Source organism: Nyctereutes procyonoides, unplaced genomic scaffold (assembly GCF_905146905.1).
Source record: "Nyctereutes procyonoides isolate TBG_1078 unplaced genomic scaffold, NYPRO_anot_genome, whole genome shotgun sequence".
Classification (NCBI taxonomy): domain Eukaryota; kingdom Metazoa; phylum Chordata; class Mammalia; order Carnivora; family Canidae; genus Nyctereutes; species Nyctereutes procyonoides.
The window spans coordinates 48,737,366-48,749,521 of record NW_026575135.1 but is presented as its reverse complement, the minus strand read 5'-3'; positions in this window follow the sequence as shown (position 1 = coordinate 48,749,521).

Here is a 12,156-nt window from a genome sequence, read left to right as displayed (position 1 = left end):
AAATTGCTGTATGAGTTCTAGCAATCTTGGGGTGGAGTCTTTTGGGTTTTCTATGTAGAGTATCATGTCATCGGCGAAGAGGGAGAGTTTGACTTCTTCTTTGCCAATTTGAATGCCTTTAATGTCTTTTTGTTGTCTGATTGCTGAGGCTAGGACTTCCAGTACTATGTTGAATAGCAGTGGTGAGAGTGGACATCCCTGTCTTGTTCCGGATCTTAGGGGAAAGGCTCCCAGTGCTTCCCCATTGAGAATGATATTTGCTGTGGGCTTTTCGTAGATGGCTTTTAAGATGTCGAGGAAAGTTCCCTCTATCCCTACACTCTGAAGAGTTTTTTTTTTAATTTTTATTTATTTATGATAGTCACACACAGAGAGAGAGAGGCAGAGACACAGGCAGAGGGAGAAGCAGGCTCCATGCACTGGGAGCCCGACGTGGGATTCGATCCCGGGTCTCCAGGATCGCGCCCTGGGCCAAAGGCAGGCGCCAAACCGCTGCACCACCCAGGGATCCCTCTGAAGAGTTTTGATCAGGAATGGATGCTGTATTTTGTCAAATGCTTTCTCTGCATCTAATGAGAGGATCATATGGTTCTTGGTTTTTCTCTTGCTGATATGATGAATCACATTGATTGTTTTACGAGTGTTGAATCAACCTTTTGCCGGGGATAAATCCTACTTGGTCATGGTGAATAATTTTCTTAATGTGTTGTTGGATCCTATTGACTAGTATCTTGTTGAGAATTTTTGCATCCATGTTCATCAGGGATATTGGTCTGTAATTCTCCTTTTGGGTGGGGTCTTTGTCTGGTTTTGGAATTAAGGTGATGCTGGCCTCATAGAATGAATTTGGAAGTACTCCATCTCTTTCTATCTTTCCAAACAGCTTTAGTAGAATAGGTATGATTTCTTCTTTAAACGTTTGATAGAATTCCCCTGGGAAGCCATCTGGCCCTGGACTCTTGTGTCTTGGGAGGTCTTTGATGACTGCTTCAATTTCCTCCCTGGTTATTGGCCTGTTCAGGTTTTCTATTTCTTCCTGTTCCAGTTTTGGTAGTTTGTGGCTTTCCAGGAATGTGTCCATTTCTTCTAGATTGCCTAATTTATTGGCGTAGAGCTGTTCATAATGTTTTTAAAATCGTTTGGATTTCCTTGGTGTTGGTAGTGATCTCTCCCTTCTCATTCATGATTTTATTAATTTGAGCCTTCTCTCTCTTCTTTTTAATAAGGTTGGCTAATGGTTTATCTATCTTATTAATTCTTTCAAAGAACCAACTCCTGGTTCTATTGATCTGTACCACAGTTCTTCTGGTCTCAATTTCGTTGAGTTCTGCTTGAATTTTAATTAACTTTCTTCTTCTGCTGGGTGTCAGGTCCATTTCCTGTTTTTTCTCTAGCTCCTTTATGTGTAAGGTTAGCTTTTATATTTGAGTTCTTTCCAGTTTTTGAATGGATGCTTGTATTGCGATGTATTTCCCCCTCAGGACTGCTTTTGCTGCATCCCAAAGATTTTGAATGGTTGTATCTTCATTCTCATTAGTTTACATGAATCTTTTTAATTCTTCCTTAATTTCCTGGTTGACCCTTTTATCTTTTAGCAGGATGGTCCTTAACCTCCACGTGTTTGATGTCCTTCCAAACTTCTTCTTGTGATTGAGTTCTAATTTCAAGGCATTATGGTCTGAGAATATGCAGGGGACGATCCCAATCTTTTGGTATTGGTTCAGACCCGATTTGTGACCCAGTATGTGGTCTATTCTGGAGAAAGTTCCATGTGCACTTGAGAAGAATGTATATTCAGTTGAGTTTGGATGTAAAGTTCTGTAGATATCTGTGAAATCCATCTGGTCCAGTGTATCATTTAAAGCTCTCGTTTCTTTGGAGATGTTGTGCTTAGAAGACCTATCGAGGGTAGAAAGAGCTAGATTGAAGTCACCAAGTATAAGTGTATTATTATCTAAGTATTTCTTCCCTTTGCTTATTAATTGATATATTTGGCAGCTCCCACATTCGGGGCATATATATTGAGGATTGTTAAGTCCTCTTGCTGGATAGATCCTTTAAGTATGATATAGTGTCCCTCTTCGTCTCTCACTACAGTCTTCGGGGTAAATTTTAGTTTATCTGATATAGGGATGGCTACCCCTGCTTTCTTTTGAGGACCATTCGAATGGTAAATGGTTCTCCAACCTTTTATTTTCAGGCTGTAGGTGTCCTTCTGTCTAAAATGAGTCTCTTGTAGACAGCAAATAGATGGGTCCTGCTTTTTTATCCAGTCTGAAACCCTGCGCCTTTTGATGGGGTCATTAAGCCCGTTCACGTTCAGAGTTACTATTGACAGATATGAGTTTAGTGTCATCATGATATCTATTTAGTCCTTGTTTTTGTGGATTGTTCCACTGGACTTCTTCTTAAAGGGGAATTTTAAGAGTCCTCCTTAAAATTTCTTGCAGAGCTGGTTTGGAGGTCACATACCTTTCAGTTCCTGCCTGTCTTGGAAGCTCTTTATCTCTCCTTCCATTTTGAATGAGAGCCTTGCTGGATAAGGTATTCTTGGTTGCATGTTCTTCTCATTTAGGACCCTGAATATATCCTGCCAGCCCTTTCTGGCCTGCCACGTCTCTGTGGAGAGGTCTGCTGTTACCCTAATATTCCTCCCCATGAAAGTCAGGGACTTCTTGTCTCTTGCTGCTTTAAGGATCTTCTCTTTATCTTTGGAATTTGCAAGCTTCACTATTAAATGTCGAGGTGTTGAACTGTTTTTATCGATTTTAGGGGGGATCTCTCTATTTCCTGGATCTGAATGCCTGTTTCCCTTCCCAGATTGGGAAAGTTTTCAGCTAGGATTTGTTCAAATACATATTCTGGCCCTCTGTTCCTTTCGGCGCCCTCGGGAACCCCAATTAAATGTAAGTTTTTCTTCCTTAGGCTGTCATTTATTTCCCTTAATCTGTCTTCATGGTCTTTTAATTGTCTGTCTCTTTTTTCCTCAGTTTCCCTCTTTGCCATTAACTTGTCTTCTATGTCACTCACTCGTTCTTCCACCTCGTTAACCCTCGTCGTTAGGACTTCTAGTTTGGATTGCATCTCATTCAATTGATTTTAATTTTTTATTTATTTATGATAGTCACAGAGAGAGAAAGAGAGAGAGGCAGAGACATAGGCAGAGGGAGAAGCAGGCTCCATGCACTGGGAGCCCGACGTGGGATTCGATCCCGGGTCTCCAGGATCGCGCCCTGGGCCAAAGGCAGGCGCCAAACCGCTGCACCACCCAGGGATCCCTCAATTGATTTTTAATTTCTGCCTGATTGGATCTAAATTCTGCACTCATGAAGTCTCGTGAGTCCTTAATGCTTTTTTCTAGAGCCACCAGTAGCTGTAGAATAGTGCTTCTGAATTGGCTTTCTGACATTGAAGTGTAATCCAGATTTTGTAACTCTGTGGGAGAGAGGGCTATTTCTGATTCTTTCTTTTGAGGTGAGGTTTTCCTTCTAGTCATTTTGCTCAGTGCAGAGTGGCCAAAAACAAGTTGTATTGGGAAAAGGAGAGAAAGAGAGAGAAGGAAAGAAAAGAGAAAAAGAAAAAAGAAAAAGAAGGAAAAAGAAAAAAGAGAAGAAAAAGAAAGAAAAAGAAAGGTGAAAAAAAGGGGGGTGGGGGAAGCAATCAGAAATCAAAAAGAAAAGAAAAAAAACAAAAAACAAAAAACACGGGGGAGTATCTTCTGAATCTGTAGACTTTAAGTCCCTTGACTTCCCCTGGAACTGGTCCGTCTAGCTGGTCTTCTGGGGGAGGGGCCTGCTGTGCTGATTTTCAGGTGTTAGCACTTGGGGGAGCTGCTCTGCCCCTGCCTGCTGCAGGGCTCAGTGGGGGTTGTTTACCCCGTGAGGCCCCAGGAGGAACCACCCCAGTGGTTACGGCAGCTCTGGAAGCCTGGAGTCAGCCCCCGCAGGAACCACGGGGCTCTGCGTCCGCAGGGCCTGGAGGCTCCGGGGCGGGGCCGCTGATCTGCTCAGCTCGGGGCAGGAGCGTCCTCGCTGTCCTGGGCCCTCCCGGCCTCTGCCGGTCCCGGGGGAGGCCGGATCCTGGGCTGTGTCCCGGCGCCCTGTGCTCCGGGGCCTGCGCTGGTGGATTCGCGCTCCCGCCCCGCAGCCCCCTCCGCGGAGCCGCCGCCCGAGCCCCTTCGAGCTGCTCCGGGTCCTGCCGGTCCCGCCGTGCACGCTGCAGCCCTTAGGGAGCTCGGCGCACTCTCCTGGGGCGCAGTTGCTCTCTTAGTGTCCCAGGGAGCCCGAGGGCATCCCCGCCCTCCTGGGTCCTGCTCCAACTCCCTGCGAGCGCCTTTCCGCCCGGGAAGGTTGGTGCAGCTCCCGCTTCTCCGGGACGGGGCTCTCCTGTCCTGGGGACACTCGCCCCGGCCTCAGCCCGGCTCCTCGCGGGGCCCCTCCCCCTCGGAGGCCTTTTGTTCCTTTATTTCTTTTTCCCCGTCTTCCTACCTTGATAGAAGCGCGAACTCTTCTCACTGTAGCGTTCCAGCTGGTCTCTCTTTAAATCTCAGGCCGAATTCGTAGATTTTCAGGATGATTTGAAGGTTATCTAGGTCATTTGGTGGGGACAGGTGACTTGGGGACCCTGCTCTTCCGCCATCTTGCCCCTCCTCCTGTCTTTCATTTCTTTCTCCTTGTTATGCTCATGTTTTCTTCTGCCTCTTTAACAGCTGAAGCTTAATTCATAATAGCTGTTTTAATATCTTTGTTTACTAATTCTATGTTCTCATTTATGGATTTGGTTTCTATTAAGTGAATTTTACCCATGTTATGAATGTATGATCCCATTTCTTTGCATGTCCTGTAACTTTTTATTAGAAGCCAGATATTGTGTCATTTCCATTCCTTTAGAGATCACAATTGTGTGATACCTTGTTGCCCAATGTCTAAAATATTTCTTGTTGGGTTTTTTTAGTCATTTAAGGTGAGAAGTAAATTCTCTTCCTGATACTCTATCATGGAAGGCCTGCAACTCTAAATAAATTAATGTATTAAGCATCAGTGATTGCTAGCATTACAATAAATTAGATAATCAGAAACCAGGAGCCTTCTAATGATGCATCATTTGTGAAGTAGTTTTACAAAAAAAAAAACGTATATATCAAATTTGAATCTGATCAAGACTCTAGATATAACTACCAATTTATAGGATATGCAGAAGACAGAAGAACATCTTAACAACACAATGATACAATCAATAAAATCAAAATTGCAGGAAACTCTGTAGGACAAACAACCAGTTTTTCAACAGTTCAAATTACAAGAAAATTTAAAAGATGGAAAGAAAGCTATAGATTAAAAGAGACTTAAGATAAATCAATGTATTGTAATGAGTGGACCTTATGCAGATCCTGATTCAAACAACAACTCTAAGAAAAAAATTAGGACACTTAAACAATTGGAAATTTACATTCAAACTAGACAAACTAGTTGATGGTAATATAGAATCGTTATAAATTTTAGGTGTGGTAATAGTATTACAGTTTATTATTTTCTCTTTTAGAGAAACATTATGGCATATTTATAGATGAAATAATGATGTTTAATATTTGCTTCAAATTAGTATGATGGGGGTAGGTGGGTAAAGATAAAATAAGATGGGTCACAAATAGGTAATCGTAGAAGCTGACTGATACATATTTTTGAAATTTTCTATTATAAAAGAACTTAAAAATTATTCAAGAGTTATAAAAGTTAGGTATGGACTTTTTTAAAGATTTTATTTATTTATTCATGAGAGACACAGAGAGAGAGGCAGAGACATAAGCAGAGGGAGAAGCAGGATCCCTGCAGGGAGCCTGATGCAGAACTTGATCCCAGGACCCTGGGATCATGACCCGAGCCAAAGGCAGATGCTCAACCACTAAGCCACCAGGTGCCCCAAGGTAGGGATTTTAAATTTGGCTCTGACATCATTCTGCTCTGTACCTATGAACTACTCACTTCTCTCTTCTCTCTAGGCTTCAGCGCTCTCTTAAAACATGAAACATAAAACCCATCCCAATATACTTTCCATCATGTCCACTTAGGATCAATGTGATATGGGAAAGTTAATCTTTTTAGGCTTCAGTTTCCTTTTCTGTAAAAGGTGATTGAAAGTAGTAGCAAAATTTTAGGACTACAATGTGGGTTAAATTAGGTAATGTATGTTAAAGCCCTCATCAGGATGTCTGGCGCAAAGTACGCACTCAGTAATTATCATCTATCATTATTATTATCTTGCTGCATCTAAGAGATACTAATGGTTGAATTCTGTACACTTTTTTAAATTACTCTATAGTTTAGTCTCTTATCCCTTCTTTCTCTGTGTCTTCTTTCTGAAACTTCCCCTCTAAAATTCTATGGAACAATGTGCCCAATGGCACAAGCCAGGAAAGAGCTTGGCTCTCCTTCCCAGGAACAGTCTCTGCTGTGGGTCTGGAAAAACGGAGGCGTCACTTTCATCATATTCAGAATATAGTATGCAGCTGCTCTTCTGGTATGCCACACATCCTAAGGTTGCTCCCAAGGGCTAAAAACAGAGCTCAGGCGATCAGCCCATTGCAGCCAAGATCATTCTTTTTCAATGTGGCCCCATTTCAAATAAAATGGGCACTTTATATGTATCCCTTTTCTAACTAAGAGTTGGTCTTCCCTCTCAGTCTGTGGCCTACTTGAGGACAAGGACTGTGTCTAGTTTATCTTTAGAGCTTATGCTCCTAGCAAAGTATCTGGGACAGAGCAGGTATTCAGTTGTTGCTGCATGAAGAAATTACTATCTATTCTTTTATTTGAAGTGGGGCAGGAATGGGAAAGGAACACTGACAGATTTCCAGAAAACCAATGTTGGATGAATCTTTCAAGAGTTTTTATCAGGGAGAACAAACTTGTTCACGTCAAATTCATTTCTTCTCTTTATTCTCACTACTCGTCTTTCCATAACTTTCCTCCACTCCCATGAACTATAGTTCCCCATATACATGCCAAGTATTCTTCCTTCTGAGCATGTGTTCAAATTATTCCCTCCCTTCAGTCTTAATATATACATCCTTCAAGACTCAGTTTCAGTATCCCCTCTTCCATGAAGCTTTTCTCAACCACTGTAGCTGAAAGGGGTATCTTCGTGATTTCCCCATAACACCTTAGATTTAGCTTGAGGTATTCTTAACATCCTATCACATGTATGGTTGGTTGTGTAGGTTTCACAACTTTTACAAGGTTGAGGGCAAGGATCATATTTGAATTTCTTTGGCATCCAGCATAGTGGTTTGTATACACCAGGCATAATCTTGCAGATTAAGAAGTATAAGCACTCAACCAAATTTAAAATATAAAGTGTGCCTTTTAATCTGTAAGATTTTTTCCTTAAAAAAAATAACACAGTTTTTGAAATTTTGGTATTCTGTTATTATGTGTTATTAGACAATAACCCCCAATTCTACAAAGCAAAGGAAAAGCTGTCATGAGGCATATATTCTTTTTTGATGAAACGAATTCAAGAGAAAAATTCACAATATTAAAAAAATAATAATCTGACATTTTCTTCAAGTTCCAGGGTAAGACAGACTAGGGTATAAAAAGAAAAGATCAATAATCACTACACAACTTGGCCAAGTCCTTGGTTTTTCCAATTATCCCCAAACTTCTTCTCAGCAGACTTATAGGACACAAAGGAGGGAAGCATTGAGAAATCATAAAATATTAAATAACTTCAGGCTACTATAGTTCTTAAAGGTAAGGTCCAGGATAGAAGTAAGTCTCATTTCTTAAAATTAAAGATGAGCTGAGATTTCCTTGTTACTTGGATAATTGCTTTATTTTCTCTTCTAGATGATATACTCTAGCACTGTCACCATATGTTTACCACTTTGTTGCCCTTCCTCTTCTTCATTCCTTCTAGATCAAAGATTAAGATATATAAACCAATGACACTTCCCACCATCCACCACCCCACCCCCAGCAAACAAGTTCAACGTGGGCTTATCTGTGCCATTTCTTAAAGTTACCATATTCTATTGCTGGAAAACACTTAGATGATCTAGCCCAACTTTTCCATTTTACACGTGAGGAGTCCAAAGTCTAGGGATAAGAGTGTATTATTTGCTCAAGGTCACCCAGCTAGTGTCAGACCCCAAAATAGAATCTTCTTTTCTTAACTCCCAGTTCTTAACATTACACCCAACAAATATCTGGACACAGAAATGGCCATTAACAGATACTTTCTTGAAGTGAAATGAATTCAATTTCTTCTTCTGTGACAGAATCACCTGGCCACTCTGTAGAATGTGGAAGGAAGGGGTCAACGTGCTGTTCTGAATGCTATCACTTAAAAGGCAGTATGGTGACTCTGGAGAAGGCTGCTTGAACTCTGATTTGGGCTCTGCCACTGCCCATCTATATGATCTTGGGAAAACTGCTTTACATTTCTTAGACTCAGCTTCCTCATTTATAAAATGAAGGTAAGCACAGAAACCATCTCAAAGAGTTGTTTGCTCCTTCAGTAACATTTGTTGAACACTTGCTCTTAAGCAGGTACTGTGTTAGATGCTAGGGATACAACAAAAGACAAGAAATAGAAGATCCAGGCAGCCCGGGTGGCTCACTGGTTTAGCGCCGCCTTTGGCCCAGGGCATGATCCTGGAGACCTGGGATCGAGTCCCACGTCAGGCTCCATGCATGGAGCCTGCTTCTCCCTCTGCCTGTGTCTCTGCCACTCTCTCTCTCTGTCTCTCATGAATAAATAAATAAAAATCTTAAAAAAAAAAGAAAAGAAATAGAAGATCCTACCTGGGGGAGCTAACATGCTACTAGGATTAAAGGATATATCCAAATAAAATGCCTGATACAGAGTCTGGCACCTAAGAAATGTTCAATAAATGCTACTTGTTATCATTAATATTAAAAATGTATTGCATATCCACACTTAAAAAGCAAATCAGCAAATAAATTTCACAAACTAAAAGCTCCAGGCAAGATTTTAGGGTATAAAACAGCTTACAGGGCAGTGTTTCACAAGGACAGATATTATCACCATGGCAATATTTTTCTGAGTTCCTTAAGAACACTTGCTTGATGCTGTAGAAGGTTCAAACATGGTCTGTGGAAACACCATGTAAAGAGAGTGGAGAAAATCCTTTCCAGTTTATTTTCAAAAAAGCTAACTTGCGGGCAGCCCAGGTGGCTCAGAGGTTTAGCACTGCCTTCAGCCCAGGGCATGATCCTGGAGACCCGGGATGGAGTCCCACGTGGGGCTCCCTGCATGGAGCCTGCTTCTCCCTCTGCCTGTCTCTCTGCCGTGCACGCGCTCTCTCTCATTAATAAATAAATCTTTTTTTTTTGAAAAAAGCAAAAAAAAATAAATTAATTAATTAAAGCTAACTTGCTCTATAGAATCGTTTGATAAAATTTAATGTACAAAATCTTAAATTAAGAAACATAAACTAAAGGATAATTACTTGTATTGCAATGGGAGTCATCTTTTCAATGGCCAGCTTTCCAAACGTTAAAAAATGATGCACTACTTAAAATTCCACGTGATTAACAAGCACATGAAGAGATACTCCTTAGACATCAGGGAAATGCAAATCAAAATGAGGTACCACTTCACACCTACTAGGGTGGCTAATAACTTTTTACATGGAAAATAACAAGGGTAGAGAAGAGATGGAGAAATTGGAACCCTCATACATTGCTGGTAGGCACATAAAATAGTTGATTGTCTATAGAAAATAATTTGGCAGTTCTTCAAATGTTGAACATAGAATTACCATATAAGGCTACAATTCCACTTCTAGATATATATGCAAAAGAACCGAAAACAGGTACTTCATCAAGTGAGGCATACATGTATGTTCATGGCAACACTATTCACAGTAACCAAAAGGCAGAAATAGCCATTAATGGATGAGTGATAGGGCAGCCCGGGTGGCTCAGCGGTTTAGCGCCGCCTTCAGCCCAAGGTGTGATACTGGAGACCCGGGATCAGGTCCCAGGTCAGGCTCCCTGCATGGAGCCTGCTTCTTCCTCTGCCTGTGTCTCTGCCCCTCTCTCTCTCTCTCTCTCTCTCTCTCTCTCTCTCTCTCTCTGGTCTCTCATGAATAAACAAATAAAATCTTTTAAAAAAAATAATGGATGAGTGATAAAAAAAAGATGTGGTATATATATACACTGTAATATTATTCTGCCATAAAAAGAATTGGATTCTGAAATGAATTGCTGACATATGCTACAACATGGATAGATCTCGAATATGTAAAAAAAAAAAAAAAAAAAAAAAAGATCTCCAATACGTTACACTAAGAAGCCAAATACAAAAGGTCACATACTATAAGACTACATTTATATCAACAATGTAAAATAGACAAATGTATAGACAAAGAAAGTAGATGGGTGGAGGGTGGAGGCTAGGGGCTACAGGGAGGGTGGAATAGGGTGAAACTACTTAATAGATAAAGAGTTTTACTTTGGAGTGATAGAAATGTTTTGGAACTAGATAGAGTTGTAGTTGTAGAACATTGTGAATGTACTAAATGCCACTGCATTGTTCACTTTAAAAGTTTTATAACTATGAGACGCCTGGGTGGCTCAGTGGTTGAGCATCTGCCTTCTGTTCAGCTCGTGATCCCAGAGTCCAGGAATCCAGTCCCTCATTGGGCTCCCTACAGGGAGTCTGCTTCTCCCTCTGCCTGTGTCTCCACCTCTCTCTTTGTCTCTCATGAATAAATAAATAAAATCTTTTAAAAAATAAAAGTTTTATAACCAACCTTCTAAAAAAATAAAAGATTAGTTTCAGGTTACATGAAATTAATCTAAGTTATTTTTTTGAAGATATTATCCACATGTTCTATAAATATATAAAAATATATTGGGGCACCTGGGTGGCTCAGTCAGTTAAGCATTTGACTCTTGATTTCAGCTCAGATCATGATCTCAGAGTCATGAGATTGAGACCCATGACCAGCTCCACACCCAGCATGGAGCTTGCTTGAGATTCTCTCTCCCCCTGTCCCTCTGCTCCTGCTTGCTTTCAACTTCTCTAAAAAATTAAAACAAAAGTTTAAAAAGTAGAAGAAAAATATTATAAGTGACTGTTTAACTGTCTCAGAAACCCGTATAAACAGGACCTCTATTCATAGTGAAGGAAGGAACAGTGTTCTTCCTCTTAAAGCATAACTTTCTAAGGTAAAACTATGTCATACAAATATAAAATGAACACATGTCAAAGGTTTTTACTTAATTTAAGACAGAAACAGTAAGACGTTAAAGACTGATTCAAGAGGTAAGAAGAAACACTGATTATATATTTGTTAGTAGATAGAAAACAAGCTTCCTGGGGTCGAGGCAGGGGAGGGGGGTGATTAACTGCATCTCCACAACACAAAATTTGATTGCTTTTCTACAGACAAGGATAGTCTGGCATTACTCTCAGTTTTCTACAACTTTACAGAGTTTTCAATATCTCAAAGATAATGAAAGATAAACCAGGTAACTTGAAGGATACATTCTAAAAGATACCAAGGGATTTTTTTTTCCTCCCAGATTTCACAATTTTTCCTAACATTTTTCTGGTATTCAAGGTAATTCACCACCTTAACAAATGGCTTATTTTTCTTGGGCTTTAGGCACTTGTGTGTTTAAAAAAATAAATAAATAAAATTTTAAAAATTAAATTTTATTTATTTTACTATTTTATTATTTTATTTTATTTTATTTTATTTTATTATTTTATTTTATTTTATTTTAAAGAAGGAACTGGCTTGGATGACCTAAAGCCTATCTTGATCTTTGGCAGCTTGGTAACAACCAACTTCTAAGGGCCAGGATGCTGAGTCAGAGATTCCTACAGGTAACAGAGCCCTTTAAGCCACCAGCACTCAGGATCACATCACATAAATTACTTTTCTTCTGATGGAACATACCATTCCATGATGAAGGAGACCATATTTCTAATTAACCACTCCAAGACAATTTGCCTTTTTTGCACAATTACTGGAAACAGGATTATACTGAATTCCCCCAGGTTCTGTCATGACTAATACGCATCGTTTAATTTTTAAACAACTGACTGAAACCAGAAAGAGAAGTGGTCTGGATCTATGGAACAAAACAAAATAGTTTACCTACATACAATTTCCAAAAA